Here is a 17,270-nt window from a genome sequence, read left to right as displayed (position 1 = left end):
ATATCTTTCTGACACATCTCATGTGCTCACACCACAAGCCATAAAGCTAAGGGAGGATTTATCATTTGAAAAGGAACCAATGGCTATAGTTGATCACCAAGTAAAGAAACTATGTTCTAAAGAGATAGCATCTATGAAAGTTTTTTAGAAAAACCATTCGGAAAGAAGAAGCAACTTAGGAAGTTGAGGATGCCATGCGCAACAAGTATCCGTATTTGTTTGAGACTGAAGGTAATTATCATATAATTTTCAAATTTGGGGACCGAATTTCTTAAGGGGGAGAGAATGTAGTAACCATTGTTTTTACATAGTTTTTAATGTTTTAGTTACTTTTCAGTATATTTTTTAGTTTTTATGCAAAAATCACATTTCTAGACTTTACTATGAGTTTTTGTATTTTTTTGTGATTTCAGGTATTTTCTGGCTGAAATTGAGAGACCTGAGCAAAAATCTGATTCAGAGGCTGAGAAAGGACTGCAGATGCTGTTGGATTCAGACTCTCCTGTACGCGAAATGGATTTTTTGGAGCTACAGAAGCCCAATCGGTGCGTTCTCAATTGCGTTGGAAAGTAGACATATTGGGCTTTCTAGAAATGTATAATAGTCCATACTTTGCCCGAAATTTGATGGCCCAAATGGGCGTCCAAACGCCCACCAGAGACTCTTTTCTAGCGTAAAACGTCAGAACTGGCACCAAAGTTGGAGTTAAACGCCCAAACTGGCACCAAAACTGGCGTTTAAACTCCAAGAAGATCCTATGCACGTGAAAGCTTCAATGCTCAGCCCAAACACACACCAAGTGAGCCCCAGAAGTGGATTTCTGCACTATCTACACTTAGTTACTCATTTTTTGTAAACCTAGTTTACTAGTTTAGTATAAATAGACTCTTTTTACTATTGTATTCATATCTCTAGATCATTTTTGAGACTATGTTTGGATCACTTTTGATCTCTTGATCATGTTTTGGGGGCTGGCCATTTGGCCATGCCTGGACCTTCATCACTTATGTATTTTCAACGGTGGAGTTTCTACACCTCATAGATTAAGGTGTGGAGATATGCTTTTCCTCATGAATTAATACAAAGTACTATTATTTTTCTATTCAATTCACGCTTATTCTTGTTCTAAGATATTCACTCGTACTTCAACCTGATGGATGTGATGATCCGTGATACTCATCATCATCCACCCTTATGAATGTGTGCCTGACAACCACCTCCGTTCTATCTGCAAGAGCTTGAGTGTGTATCTCTTGGCCTCCTGGTTCACAACGCATGGTTGCCTCTCCTGACAACAGAGCCTTCCATTCCGTGAGATCACAGTCTTCGTGGTATAAGCTAGAATCAATTGGCAGCATTCTTGAGATCCAGAAAGCCTAAACCTTGTTTGTGGTATTCTGAGTAGGATCTGTGATGGGATGACTGTGACGAGCTTCAAACTCATGACTGTTGGATGCAGTGACAGTGTGCAAAAGGATCAATGGATCTTATTCCAACACAATCGAGAACCGACAGCTGATTAGCCATGCAGAAAACCGTAGCGGATATGTTTTCACTGAGAGGACGGATGGTAGCCATTGACAACGGTGATCCACCAACATACAGCTTGCCATGGAAGGGAGTACGCATGATTGGATGAGGACAATAGGAAAGCAGAGGCTTAGAGGGAACAAAGCATCTCCATACGCTTATCTAAAATTCCCACCAATGAATTGCATAAGTATCTATATCCTATTTTATGTTTTATTTCTTTTTTAATCAACAAAACCTCATAACCATTTGAATCCGCCTGACTGAAGTTTACAAGATGACCATAGCTTGCTTCAAGCCGACAATCTCCGTGGGATCGACCCTTACTCACGTAAGGTATTACTTGGACGACCCAGTGCACTTGCTGGTTAGCTGCGCGGAGTTGTGAGAAAAGTGTGAACTCACGATTTCGTGTATCAAGTTTTTGACGCTGTTGCCGGAGATTATTCGAGTTTGGACAACTGACGGTTCATCTTGTTGCTCAGATTAGGCAATTTTCTTCTTGTTTCAACCTTTATTTTATTCAAAAAGTTTTCAAAAATCTTTCAAAAAAATTTTTCTCTTCTTTTTTGATTTTTCCTAAAAAAAATTGAAAAATTATAATATATATATATATTTAATGAAATCATAAAATAAAAAATTTTTGTGTTTCTTGTTTGAGTCTAGAGTCAAATTTTAAGTTTGGTGTCAATTACATGTTTTTATTCTTTTAGCATTTTTAGAAAACTCATGCATATGTTCTTCTTGATCTTCGAGTTGTTCTTGATGATTGTCTTTGTTTGATCTTGTGATTTTCTTTTTTTGTGTCTTTTCTTATTTTTCATATGCATTTTCGAATTTTTAGAGTCAAAAGTTAAAAAAATTTTATGTTTGGTGTCTTGCATGTGTTTTTTTTCTTAAAAAATTTTCAAAAATGTGTTCTTGATGTTCATCATGATCTTCAAAATGTTCTTGGCGTTCATCTTGACATTCAAAGTGTTCTTGCATGCATCATTGGTTTTGATTCAAAATTTTTATGTTTTGAGTCAATTTTTTTGTTTTTCTCTCTTTCCTCATTAAAATTCAAAAAAAATATCTTTTTCTTATTTCACTCATAAATTTTAAAATTTTTGGGTTGACTTAGTCAAAAATTTTTAAAAATTTAGTTGTTTCTTATTAGTCAAGTCAAAATTTCAATTTAAAAAAATTCTATCTTTTCAAATATTTTTCAAAAATCAAATCTTCTTCATTTTTCTTCTTAATATTTTCAAAAATTTTAAAAATTGATTTTCAAAATTTTTTTCTTGTTTTTATTTCATATTTTTGAAAACCTTGCTAAACAATTAAGGATTTGATCAAAAAATTTCAAGTTTGTTACTTTCTTGTTAAGAAAGGTTCAATCTTTAAATTCTAGAATCATATCTTTTAGTTTCTTGTTAGTCAAGTCATCAATTTTAATTTTAAAAATTAAATCTTTTTAATTTCTTTTTTTCAATCATATCTTTTTAAAGATACCTTTTTCAATCAAATCTTTTTTAAATCATATCTTTTTCAAATTTTAATTTCAAAATCTTTTTATAACTTCTTATCTTTTTAAAACTTACTATTTCTTATCTTTTTCTTATCTTTTTCAAAACCACCTAACTACTTTTTCACTTCTCATTTTCGAAAATCACCTTCCTATTTTCAAAAATCTTTTTAACTAACTAATTGTTTTAAACTCTAATTTTATTTTATTCCTTTCTTAATTTTTGAATATTAACTAATATTTAAAATAAAAACAAAAATATTTTTCTTTTCTTTTCTTCTAATTAATTTTCGAATTTCTTCTCTCTCTCATCTCTTTCTATTTATTTATTTAATTACTAACACTTCTCTTCTTCTTAAAATTCGAACCCTCTCTCCCTCTCTGTGTTCAAATTCTGTTTATGTTCTCTCTACCTCATTCTTCTCTTCTTCTCTTCTTCTACTCACATAAAGAAATCTCTATACTGTGACATAGAGGATTCCTCTTCTTTTCTGTTCTCTTCTTTTTCACATGAGCAGGAACAAGGATAAGGATATTCTTGTTGAAGCCGATCCTGAACCTGAAAGGGCTCTGAAGAGGAAGCTAAGAGAAGCTAAAGCACAACTCTCTGGAGAGGACCTGACAGAAATTTTTGAAAAAGAAGAAGACATTGCAGCCGAAAATAATAACAACAATTCAAGGAAGATGCTTGGTGACTATGCTGCAACAACTTCCAACTTCTATGGAAGAAGCATCTCAATTCCTGCCATTGGAGCAAACAACTTTGAGCTTAAGCCTCAATTAGTTTCTCTAATACAGCAGAACTGCAAGTTTCATGGACTTCCATTAGAAGATCCTCATCAGTTTTTATCTGAATTCTTGCAGATCTGTGATACTGTTAAGACCAATAGGGTTGATCCCGAGGTCTACAGACTTATGCTTTTCCCCTTTGCTGTGAGAGACAGAGCTAGGACATGGTTGGACTCACAACCTAGAGAAAACCTGGACTCTTGGGACAAGCTGGTCAATACTTTCTTAACCAAATTCTTTCCACCTCAAAAGATGAGTAAGCTCAGATTGGATGTCCAAACCTTCAGACAGAAGAAAGGTGAATTCCTCTATGAAGCTTGGAAAAGATACAAGCAATTAACCAAAAGGTGTCCTTCTGACATGTTTCTAGAATGGAGCATCATATGTATATTCTATGATGGTCTGTCTGAGTTATCCAAGATGTCATTAGACCACTCTGCTGGTGGATTTCTTCATCTGAAAATACCTGCAGAAGCCTAGGAACTCATTGAGATGGTTACAAATAACCAGTTCATGTACACTTCTGAAAGAAATCCTATGAATAATGGGATGACTCAGAAGAAAAGAGTTCTTGAGATTGATACTCTGAATGCCATATTGGTTCAGAACAAAATATTGACTCAAGAAGTCAATATGATTTCTCAGAGTCTAACTGGATTGCAAGCTAAAGATGCCTCCTCTGAAGGAGAAGCTTATGACCCTGAGAATCCTGCAATGGAAGAGGTGAATTACATGGGAGAATCCTATGGAAACACCTATAATCCTTCATGGAGGAATCACCCAAATTTCTCATGGAAGGATCAATAGTAGCCTCAACAAGGCTTCAATAATAATAAAGGTGGGAGAAACAGGTTTGGCAATAGCAAGCCTTTCCCATAATCTTTTTAGCAATAGATAGAGAATTCTGAGCAAAGCCTTTCTAGCTTAGCAAACATAGTCTCTGATCTATCTAAGACCACCCTCAGTTTCATGACTGAGGCACGGTCTTCCATAAGAAATTTGGAGGCACAAGTGGGTCAGCTGAGTAAAAGAATTACTAAAACTTCTCCTAGTACTCTCCCAAGCAATACAGAAGAGAATCCAAAAAGAGAGTGCAAGGCCATTAATACAACCAAAATGGTCGAACCTATAGAAGAGGAGGAGGATGTGATTCACAGTAAGGAAGACCTCATGGGACGTCCACTGGACTACAAGGAGTCCTCTATTGAGGAACCACAGGAATCTGAGGCTCATCTAGAGACCATAGAGATTCCACTGAACCTACTATTACCATTCATGAGTTCTGATGAATATTCTTCCTCTGAAGAGGATGAAAATGTTACTGAAGAGTAAGTTACTCAATATCTAGGAGTAATCATGAAGCTGAATGCCAAATTATTTGGTAATGAGACTAGGGAAGATGAACTTCCATTGCTCATCAATGAACTAAGTGCATTGGTTCAGCTGAAGTTACCTCAAAAGAAAAAGGATCCCGGAAGGTTCTTGATACCTTGCACCATAGGCACCATGACCTTTGAAAAGGCTCTGTGTGACCTAGGATCAAGTATCAACCTCATGCCACTCTCTGTAATGGAGAAACTAGGGATCTTTGAGGTACAAGCTGCAAGAATCTCACTAGAGATGGCAGACATATCAAAGAAACAGGCTTATAGATTTGTAAAGGATGGCTTGGTAAAGGTTGAAGTCCTTTACATCCCTGCTGATTTCATAATCCTAGACACTGGGAAGGATGAGGATGAATCCATCATCCTTGGAAGACCCTTCCTAGCCACAGCAAAGGCTGTGATTGATGTAGACAGAGGAGAGCTAGTTCTTAAGGTGAATGAGGACTACCTTGTGTTTAAGGTACAAGGATCTTCTTCTGTAAACATGGGGAAGAAGCATGAAAAGCTTCATTCAATTCTCTCCATGTAGAGTCAAGCAAAGCTCCCACATTCAAACTCTAAGTTTGGTGTTGGGAGGCCACAATCATGCTCTGAGCACCTGTGAAGCTCTGTAAGAGCTTCCTGTCAAGTTATTGACATTAAAGAAGCGCTTATTGGGAGACAACCCAATTTTATTTATCTATATTACTTACTCATTCATTTTATTTTCCATTGTTATTTTATGTTTTCTTTAGGATGATGATCATGTGGAGTCACAAAAACAACTACAAAAATTAAAGCAAAATAAAAAACAGCATAAAAAATAGCACACCCTGGAGGAAGAGCTTACTAGCGTTTAAATGCCAGCAAGGATACCAAAATGGGCGTTTAACGCCCAGCCTGGCACCATTCTGGGAGTTAAATGCCAGAACTGGCAGGCAAACTGGCGTTTAAACGCCAGTAAAGGTAGAAAAAATGGGCGTTTAAACGCCCATCCTAGCACCATTTTGGGCATTTAAACGCCAGAACTGGCAGGCAGACTGGCGTTTAAACGCCAGAAAAGGGCATCAGCCTGGCGTTTAAATGCCAGGATTAGCATTCAAAGGGCGTTTACACGCCAGAATGGTGCAGGGATGAGAAATCCTTGACACCTCAGGATCTGTGGACCCCACAGGATCCCCACCTGCCTCAACTCACTCTCTCTCTTTTCTTCACACATTCCAATAACACCCTTCTCCAAATACCCTTCACCAATCACCTCTATCTCTCTTCACCATCACCTCTTCACCACTCACATCCACCCACTTTTCCCCAAAAACCCCACCTACCTCAATATTCAAATTCACATCCTTTCCCTCCCAAACCCAACCCCTAATACACGAACCCTACCCCTCTCTCCACTCCTATATAAACCCCTCATCCCTCCTTCATTTTCACACATCATAAACAGTTCTTCCCCCTTGGCTGAACCACTCACACCTCTCCATCTCCTCCATTTTCTTCATCTTCTCCTCCCTTCTTTCTTCTCTTGCTCGAGGATGAGCAAACATTTTAAGTTTGGTGTTGGAAAAAGTGTTGCTTTTTGTTTTTAATAACCATTAATGGCACCTAAGACTGGAGAAACCTCTAGAAAGAAGAAGGGGAAGACAATTGCTTCCACCTCTGAGTCATGGGAGATGGAGAGGTTCATCTCAAAGGTCCATCAAGACCACTTCTATGAAGTTGTGGCCAAGAAGAAAGTGATCCCCGAGGTCCCCTTCAAGCTTAAAAGGAGTGAATATCCAGAGATCCGACATGAGATTAGGAGAAGAGTATGGGAAACTCTCACCAATCCCATTCAACAAGTCGGAATCTTAATGGTTCAAGAGTTCTATGCTAATGCATGGATCACCAAGAACCATGATCAAAGTATGAACCCGAACCCAAAGAATTGGCTCACAATGGTTCGGGAAAAATACTTAGATTTCAGTCCAAAAAATGTGAGGTTGGCGTTCAACTTGCCAATGATGCAAGGAGATCTTCATCCTTTCACAAGAATGGTCAACTTTGATCAAAGGTTGGACCAAGTTTTCATGGACATCTATATGGAAGGAGCCCAATGGAAGAGAGACTCCAAAGGCAAGCCGGTTCAACTAAGAAGGCTTGACCTTAAGCCTGTGGCCAGAGGATGGTTGGAGTTCATCCAACGCTCTATCATTCCTACTAGCAACCGATCCGAAGTAACTGTGGATCGGGCCATCATGATCCATAGCATCATGATTAAAGAGGAAGTGGAAGTTCATGAGATCATACCTCTAGAACTGTACAAAGTGGCTGACAAGCCCTCCACTTTGGCAAGGTTAGCCTTTCCTCATCTCATTTATCACCTATGCAGTTTAGCTAGAATTGTCATAGAGGTAGACATCCTCATTGAAGAGGACAAGCCCATCACTAAAAAGAGGATGGAGCAAACAAGAGAGCCCACTCATGGACCTCAACAAACGCATGAGGAAGTCCCTCATCAAGAAATCCCTGAGATACCTCAAGGGATGCATTTTCCTCCACACAACTATTGGGAATAACTCAACACTTCTCTAGGAGATTTGAGTTCCAATATGGAGCAACTAAGGATGGAGCACCAAGAGCATTCCATTATCCTCCATGAAATTAGAGAATACTAAAGAGCCATAAGGGAAGAACAACAAAGGCAAGGAAGAGACATTGAGGAGCTCAAGCACTCTATAAGATCTTCAAGAGGAAGAACTAGCCGCCATCACTAAGGTGGACCTGTTTTTTAATTTCCTTGTTCTTATTTTTCAATTTTTATGCTTTATATTTGACTATGTTTTAGCTTCATTACATGATCATTAGTGTCTAGTGTCTATGTCTTAAAGCTATGAATAATTCCATGAATCCTTCACCTTTCTTAAATGAAAAATGTTCCTAATTACAAAAGAACAAGAAGTACATGAATTTTAAATTTTATCTTGAAATTAGTTTAATTATTTTGATGTGGTGGCAATACTTTTTGTTTTCTGAATGAATGTTTGAATAGTGCATATTTTTTATAGTAAGGTTTATGAATGTTAAATTTGTTGGCTCTTGAAAGAATGATGAAAAAAAAGAGAAATATTATTGATGATCTAAAAAATCATAAAATTGATTCTGGAAGCAAGAAAAAGCAGTGAATAATAAAGCTTGCGAAAAAAAAGTGGCAAAAATTAAAAGAAAAAAAAAAGAAAAAGAAAAAGCAAGTAGAAAAAGTCAATAGCCCTTTAAACCAAAAGGCAAGGGTAAAGAGGATCCAAGGCTTTGAGCATCAGTGGATAGGAGGGCCCAAAGGAATAAAATCCTGGCCTAAGCGGCTAAATCAAGCTGTCCCTAACCATGTGCTTATGTCATGAAGGTCCAAGTGAAAAGTTTGAGACTGAGTGGTTAAAGTCGTGATCCAAAGCAAAAGAGTGTGCTTAAGAACTCTGGACACCTCTAACTGGTGACTCTAACAAAGCTAAGTCACAATCTAAAAAGGTTCACCCAGTTATGTGTTTGTGGCATTCATGTATCCGGTGGTAATACTGGAAAGCAAGATGCTTAGGGTCACGGCCAAGACTCATAAAGTAGCTGTGTTCAAGAATCAACATACTGAACTAGGAGAATCAACAATACTATCTAAATTCTGAGTTCCTAATGGATGCCAATCATTCTGAACTTCAAAGGATAAAGTGAGGTGCCAAAACTGTTCAGAGGCAAAAAGCTACTAGTCCCGCTCATCTAATTGGGACTAAGTTTCATTGATATTTTGAGATTTATTGTATATTCTCTTCTTTTTATCCTATTTTGTTTTCAGTTGCTTGGGGACAAGTAACAATTTAAGTTTGGTGTTGTGATGAGTGGATAATTTATACGCTTTTTGGCATTGTTTTTACATAGTTTTTAATATCTTTTAGTTGTTTTTTAGTATATTTTTATTAGTTTTTATGCAAAAATTACATTTCTGGACTTTACTACGAGTTTGTGTATTTTTCTATGATTTCAGGTATTTTCTGGCTGAAATTGAGGAACCAGAGCAAAAATCTGATTCAGAGGCTGAGAAAGGACTACAGATGCTGTTGGATTCTGACCCTCCTGTACGCGAAATAGATTTTCTGGAGCTACAGAAGTCCAATCGGTACGCTCCCAATTGCGTTGGAAAGTAGACATCTTGGACTTTCCAGAAATATATAATAGTCCATACTTTGCCCGAGATTTGATGGCCCAAACTGGCGTCCAAACTCCCACTAGAGACCATTTTCTGGCGTAAAGCGCCAGAACTGGCACCAAAGCTGGAGTTAAACGTCCTAAATGGCATCAAAACTGGTGTTTAAACTCCAAGAAGAGTCTATGCACGTGAAATCTTTAATGCTCAGCCCAAACACACACCAAGTGGGGCCCGGAAGTGGATTTCTGCACTATCTACACTTAGTTACTCATTTTCTGTAAACCTAGTTTACTAGTTTAGTATAAATAGCACCTTTTACTATTGTATTCATATCTCTAGATCATTTTTGAGACTATCTTTGGATCACTTTTGATCTCTTGATCACGTTTTGGGGGCTGGCCATTCGGCCATGCCTGGACATTCATCACTTATGTATTTTCAACGGTGGAGTTTCTACACCTCATAGATTAAGGTGTGGAGCTCTGTTGTTCCTCATGAATTAATGCAAAGTACTATTGTTTTTCTATTCAATTCACGCTTATTCTTGTTCTAAGATATTTACTCGTACTTCAACCTGATGGATGTGATGATCTGTGACACTCATCATCATCCTCCCTTATGAATGCGTGCCTAACAACCACCTCCGTTCTATCTGTGAGAGCTTGAGTGTGTATCTCTTGGCCTCCTAGTTCACGACGCATGGTTGCCTCTCCTGACAACAGAGCCTTCTATTCCATGAGATCAGAGTCTTCATGGTATAAACTAGAATCAATTGGCAGCATTCTTGAGATCCGGAAAGTCTAAACCTTGTCTGTGGTATTCTGAGTAGGATCTGGGATGGGATGACTGTGACGAGCTTCAAACTTGTGACTGTTGGGCGCAGTGACAGTGTGCAAAAGGATCACTGGATCTTATTCCAACACGATCGAGAACTGACACCTGATTAGCCATACGGGAAACCGTAGTGGATATGTTTTCACTGAGAGGACGGATGGTAGCCATTGACAACGATGATCCACCAACATACAGCTTGCCATGGAAGGGAGTACTTATGATTGGATGAGGAGAATAGGAAAGCAGAGGCTCAGAGGGAACAAAGCATCTCCATACGCTTATCTGAAATTCCCACCAATGAATTACATAAGTATCTCTTTCCTATTTTATGTTTTATTTCTTTTTTAATCAGCAAAACTTCATAACCATTTGAATCCGCCTGACTGAGATTTACAAGATGACCATAACTTGCTTCAAGCCGACAATCTCTGTGGGATCGACCCTTATTCACATAAGATATTACTTGGACGACCCAGTGCACTTGCTGGTCAGCTGCGCGGAGTTATGAGAAAAGTGTGAACTCACGATTTCGTGTACCATATCCCCACTTAAATATTCCTTGTCTCTATTCTCCTATCTCTTGACTCCCCCTTCTGTCTTTCATTTTCTTTTCATTTCTTCCCAAAAACAAAATTTAAAACCCTCTCTTTCCTTCTCTTTCCAACTACATTTTCTCATCTTTCCTTATCTCGTCTCTTTGCAACCAACCACCCAATATATCAAACTCAAATTCATCATCTTTCTTCCTTTTTCTTCTCTACTCTATCTCTATTTATTCAAAATCTCATTTTCTTAAAACCCTCAAATAATGGAATTTCAACTTAATGAGTGAAGGAAGCATTGAACTTTTGAGTTCCGATTTTTATTGAGGCTTCAAGATAACTCTTTGACTCAATAATTAGCTATATCTCCAATTTTTGTCACCCCTATATTTAGGGTATGCATAACTTTGAATTAGGGTTATTAGGGTTAAAAAATTTGGGACTTCTATCAAATTGAGTAAAATTTTATTAATTGACAACATTGTTAGCTTACAAATATTATTATTTTTATATTTCTAGAGTTGTAAAGTTATTGGACATCAAGTGGTAGCTCGGTGGCACGGTTAGAGTTGCTTCCAGTTCTTTAGAACCAAGTTGTGAGTTAATATTATGTATATAATTATTTTTAAGTGTATTATTATAAACATTTAAATTGAATCATTCTATTTAGAGTTTGAAAATATTTGATTATTGTGACTTTTGAATTTTTGAAATAAATATTGATTTGTGAAAAACTTAAAATTTTATAAAAAATATACACGAAATGATATTTATATATTTTATAAAGCATACATGTTTTTTTACTTGACTTTATTCAAATTTAATTAAATTTTAGTATGCATTTTTATATATATTTGATTTATTATGAAATTTAGTAATATGTTATAAGTATTAGAAATTGTTATAAGTGATTTAATTTGGATTGGTTTGGGAGACTCTGACTAGAAAACCGTAGTTAGCAACAGTTATGACGTTAACTTAGATGCATCTAACTCAGACTTTAGCTAGCAGGGATATTGCTAGCCCAACGTGTAGGGTAGACGTTGGATCTGTTATACGTATGGGCACACTAGAGGAAGGGGCTACCCTTAAAGCTTAGAGGTGGAGCTGTCCTAAGTGTGTAATATTTGATTTGATTTGACTTCTGGAATGAGAACTCCCATTTCAGTTCATTCGCTTAACTATTTATCTATTTGTTTGCATAATTAATTAACATGAATTTTTCATCTCTAAAAAGAAATATAACTTTCAAGATAAAATTTGTATTATCTCATGTGGGTTATAGATATAATGTTTGCTTACTAAGTTGCAAAACTCACCCTATCATATTTTTATATTTTTCAGATACAGGTGTCATTTCAGGTTCCATTTCACCTGTCCCACAGTAGATCTTATTCATTTTGGTGAGCCCTTCTTCTTTCTAAGGGCTATGTGATATGTAATGGAACCTTCATGCAAAAAACTAGAGTTTGTCAATGCTCTATATGTCACAGACAGGGTCTTCGTATGGGTTATGTTATTTTAAATCTCGAACTATTTAGATAGTAAGTATGACTTGGTTATGTAAAACATATAGATTTAACTATATACTTTAGTTATCAACTTAATATATATGATGTGACTTTTGACATGTTGGGTTGTGGATATAATTGGAATATTTTGTTGTTGTTGTCCTTGGAAATGGATGTTTTCTATTGATATAGAAAGATAATATTCATGTTGGTAAGATTCTAGAAATAGAGATGATTATGTCCATTTTTCTGAAAATTTGGTTGTTTGGCTTGTTGAGGGACTTGTCCCTTGAGCGCCAGTCATGGCTTGGTTTAGGCCATGACAGATGATGATGAAGCTAAGAATCTAAGTTGGAGCAAAAAGGTGAATATCATTAGTGGAACAGCTAATGCTTTGGCTTACATGCATCATGACTGTTTCCCATCGATAGTTTCATAGAGATGTAACAAGCAACAATATTTTGTTGAACTCAGAGTTGCATATTATTGTCTTGGACTTCGGAACTGCTAGACTTCTTGATCTTGATTCTTCAAATCAAACATTATAAGTTGGAATATATGGATACTTGTACCAGGTGATGTTTTCTTGTAAAATCTTTTGATATTTTATTAAATAGATTTAGTTCTTGAATATAGATAGAAATTGGGTTCATTGACACCATTCTTGGTCTGTGCTGTAAAATTGGCCTATACAATGACTGTGACAGAAAAGTGTGATGTTTATAGCTTTGGAGTGGTGGCATTGGAAACATTAATAAGAAGATGTCCAGAAGATCAAATATTGTCACTGTTCAACTTGTCTAACAAAAACATAATGATAAAAGATCTCTTGGATTCACACATCTGCTTACCATTATGTCAAATTAAAGAGACACTCAAACAATAATTCAAGTACTAACATTGGCATTGGCATGCTTGCGCTCTGTCTAAAGTCAAGACCATCAATGCCGCAAGTGGCATATGAACTTTCTAATTTTGAACAATTATCATTGACATTGTCATTTTCTAAAAAATTTCAGTTTATCAGTTGATAGCTTAAGAGATATATTTTATTTCAATTGTGCATGAGTTGTTTAAGCTAAGCTTAATAATAATGTAAATCTTGTTCTTCCTTTTATTATTGCATCTTGTGTTGTTTAAACATGAAAAAAATGTTGTTTGTTTTAAGAATAAATGTAGGCTTTTTTATATTGAATTTAATCTTTGCATGCAGCCAAATGAAGTGCTATTAGTCTCTTATAATAGTACTTAGTTGGATTCTCGTCTAACCTATCTTTTACCTTTTCTCTTGGTGCCGATTTTTTTACTTCCATTTTTTTTTTTTGTGAAACACATGACAACCAAGCATATTGAAGGTTAATTTATATTGGTTAAAGTGAAGTTTTCAGCTTTGACGTTTCTCTTAGCCCTTGTTGTATGTCAAATACTGTATCCAAGCATAAAGATACTCGATTAAAATTGATCATTTTACTAGTTAAGTAATTTTTTTTTCAGTTTTAACATCTCAATATGACTTTTGTGTATAGTAAATATTGTTTTTTTTCTTGATCACATTGTTCATTTTTGTGAAAAGTTGTTTAATTACAATCCTTGAATAGGCAAATATAATAACTTGCACAAATTCCTCTGTTTTCACTATAATCTCTGGGGAGATAACAATAGTGAAAACAACTGCTGATTAGAGGATGAATAAGGTAAGGAATTGTTATTATTTAAGCAATTAATTTTTTTACGAGTAATTATCCAATTCAGTCTCAAAGATTTTAAAAGCGAACATTTTTTGTTTCTCACGGTACCTCCAGCTCAACAAGTTAAGGACTAATCCGACGACGTACTGAGCTCGATTTAAGGTTTTGCTGTTAGCTAATGGGTTGTTGCATGCACATAACAGGATTCGAATCCCTGACACTTATTTAAGCAGATTAGTGAGCTAACCACTAGACCAACCCAACTTGGGTAAAAAAAAGCTAATATTTTAGTCTCAAAATAAATTAATACACAAAAATATCCCCAAAATTTTACTCTGTTAGACAAATTAATCTCTATTCTCCAGAGTAATTACCCAAATCAGCCATTAAGGATTTTAAAACCGAATATTTTAGTCCTTAAAAAAATTAATATACAGATCAATCCCCAATATTTTTCTCCATCAGGCATAACAGTCCCAGCCTATTTTTCGGCATGACTCACTAAATCCTTCAAGTATTTATTAGAAAAAAAATATTAGTATTTTGGTCTCTCTGGATCTTTATAGCATGAGGCTTAACAGAAGCATCTCCAAAAAAATTGGTACTCTCACTAAGCTTTCTTATCTTGATCTGTCCCATAATAATCATCATGGTGAGCTGCCTCCAACACTTTCAAATCTCACTCAACTTAAAGCACTGACGAATGGATTTTTGACGGTTTAGAATTTTACAAATGAAATCTCGTCGAAGTATAGTCTCTAAACCAACAATAATCCTCTCATACAGAAATTTGTTTGTCACAAGTACAAACCCCTAAAATCTATAAACCGAAGTATTTAAACCTCGGGTCGTCTCTCAAAGGACTTGCAGGGTAGTGTTCTTGTTATTGGTTATGGATTTATTTATTTTGGGGTTTTAGATGAGAAAAATGAATAGTAAATGGTAAGAAAACTTTATTAACAAAATGGTCTTGGCAAGATTTGGTTGTCAAGGGTCTTCATCATTATCACTAGCCACAAGTATGGTAGTTGCAAGGATTAATCCCACTTAGTCATCCTTAAATCAATTAACAAAGGAAAGTCAAGTGAGTTATGTACTCTAACATCCTCTCAAGCATTTCATCAAACACTTGGAGGGTAATGAAAGAAAGCATTTTTGTTTGTAAGAATAAAAGGAATCAACAACCAATAATTACAAAGAATTAACAAAACAACAATCAACAACATCACATTCACATGAATTATCTCAAATTGCATTATTAAAAGAAAACAAAAGAACAACAATATCTCAATTACAAAACCTAGAAACAAAATAAGAGAAATTACAACAAGAGGATAGGGATAGAAAGAAGAACCAAAGTGTGGAAATTACAACAAAAGAATAGAAGAAGAATGAATGTAACAACAAGGAATTGAGATGTAGAAGTAGAAGAAAGCAAAGATTAAAACCTAGATCTAAGAACTAATCCTAATCCTATTCCTAATTCTAGAGAGAAGTGAGAGCTTCTCTCTCTAAAAACTACTTCTAACTACTAAAACTATGACTAATGATCAAAAGTATCTAAAAGTATCTTGATTCCCCTTCAATACTTGACTTAAATAGCATCAGAAATGAGTTGGATTGGGCCCACATGGCTCCTAAAACCGCTGGGGACGATTTCATTAAAGTGGGCCACGGACAGAATCGGCGCGCGCGCAAAGTGCGCGTGCGCGCCCCTGAACGCGAAGCAACATATGGCAAAATGTATATCATTTCGAAGCCCCGGATGTTAGTTTTCCAACCCAACTGGAACCGCATCATTTGGACCTCTGTAGCTCAAGTTATGGTCAATTAAGTGCGAAGAGGTCGGCTTGACAGCTTTCCGGTTCTTTCATTTCTTCATGAGTTCTCCAACTTTTCATGCTTTCTTTCTTCATTCCCTTGATCCAATCTTTGCCTCCTAAATCTGAAATCACTTAACAAACATATCAAGGCATCTAATGGAATCAAGGAGAATTAGATTTAGCTATTTTAAGTCCTAAAAAGCATGTTTTCACTCTTAAGCACAATTAAAGGAGAATATACAAAACCATGCTATTTCATTAATGTGGGTAAAAGGTGATAAAATCCCCTAAATTCAATACAAGATAAACCCTACAAATGGGGTTTGTCAAGCACCTTGATATTTCTTTTAATTTTCTTATTTGCGTCATTCCTTCTTCTTTTGGTCTATTAAAGAATGAACTCTCTCTTCCTTTAACTCAGTTGCAAGAGCTGTACATAGAACTAATTCAAATTAGTGGTTCTATTCTTTCACATTTTATAAATTTGCATAATCTAATGGTATTAGATCTTTCTCATAATAAATTATCCGGTGTTATTCCTCCACAACTTTTTCCACTTGCCAACTTGCATTCTTTACTTCTCTCATCAAATCAATTGTTTGGTACAATACCATCAAATTTTGCAAACACAAGTATTTCATATTTGGATCTCTCTCACAACAAGCTAATATGATCTATTCCATTTCCTATTGATTTTTGTTCCTCAGCATTAGTAATACTAGACTTAAGCTACAACTTGTTGAATGGAAGCATTACTTCCCAAGCTAGTTGTGTTGTTAACCTCAACCTTAGTCATAATTTGCTTCACTGTGAGGTCCCAGTTATGGTTAGAGAGAATTCTATACTAGATACGTTGGATCTTAGTTATAACAATTTCATAGGTGTATTACACAAGGAACTTGCTGCAATATGGCATATAAACCTTTCATACAATTCCTTTAACTTTTCTTAAGAAGTGGGCATGAAGTCAGAGTTTACCTGACTATTGTTCTTTTAAAGAAGATTCCTTAATTGGTTGCAATACACCAAACTTAAGATCTTGCCATTCTATCTCACAAACTAGTAAAATTAACAGTGTTTGTATAGAAGGTTAGATTTAACAGTGTTTGTATAGTTTTCTGGAGTGTTTGAGAATACTCTAGATGGTTCCGAAACGTTCTAGAATGTCCTAGAAGGTTCCGGAATATTCTAGAAGGTTCTAGAAGACTCTGGAAGGTCATAGAGTATTCTAGAAGAGTATAGATGTATATAAAAGTATAAAGAGTGGTATGGAATAATCTAGAAACATTTAGAGAGTTGTGGTAGGATAGATATTTGTAAAGAAGGTTCTGGATGATTAATCTGGACCGTTGATTAGATTTAATCCTAACCATCCATTGAGGAGGTGGATGGCTATAAATAGGGGTGAAAGTTAGAGTTTGGGGGTGTGTGAATCATTTGTAACAAACACTTGAGCAATAAAGTGTTCTTTCCACCAAAGCTTCCTTTCTCTTGTGTTCTCTTGT

At 35.9% G+C, this 17,270-nt stretch overlaps 1 non-coding gene and 1 pseudogene across 1 annotated transcript; one reads left to right on the top strand and one right to left on the bottom strand.

Moving 5' to 3' along the window:
* LOC127748510 (MDIS1-interacting receptor like kinase 2-like) overlaps window positions 1-13,285 on the top strand; it is a 48,685-nt pseudogene extending 35,400 nt beyond the window's left edge.
* LOC127739790 (small nucleolar RNA R71) lies at window positions 4,085-4,188 on the bottom strand. Its single transcript, XR_008000532.1, has one exon. It is a non-coding gene; the product is annotated as a small nucleolar RNA R71 (small nucleolar RNA).
* Window positions 13,286-17,270: the final 3,985 nt, after the last annotated feature.

Source organism: Arachis duranensis, chromosome 6 (genome assembly GCF_000817695.3).
Source record: "Arachis duranensis cultivar V14167 chromosome 6, aradu.V14167.gnm2.J7QH, whole genome shotgun sequence".
NCBI classification, from domain to species: domain Eukaryota; kingdom Viridiplantae; phylum Streptophyta; class Magnoliopsida; order Fabales; family Fabaceae; genus Arachis; species Arachis duranensis.
Note: the sequence above shows the minus strand (reverse complement) of the source record. Positions and strands in the feature narration are given on the sequence as shown.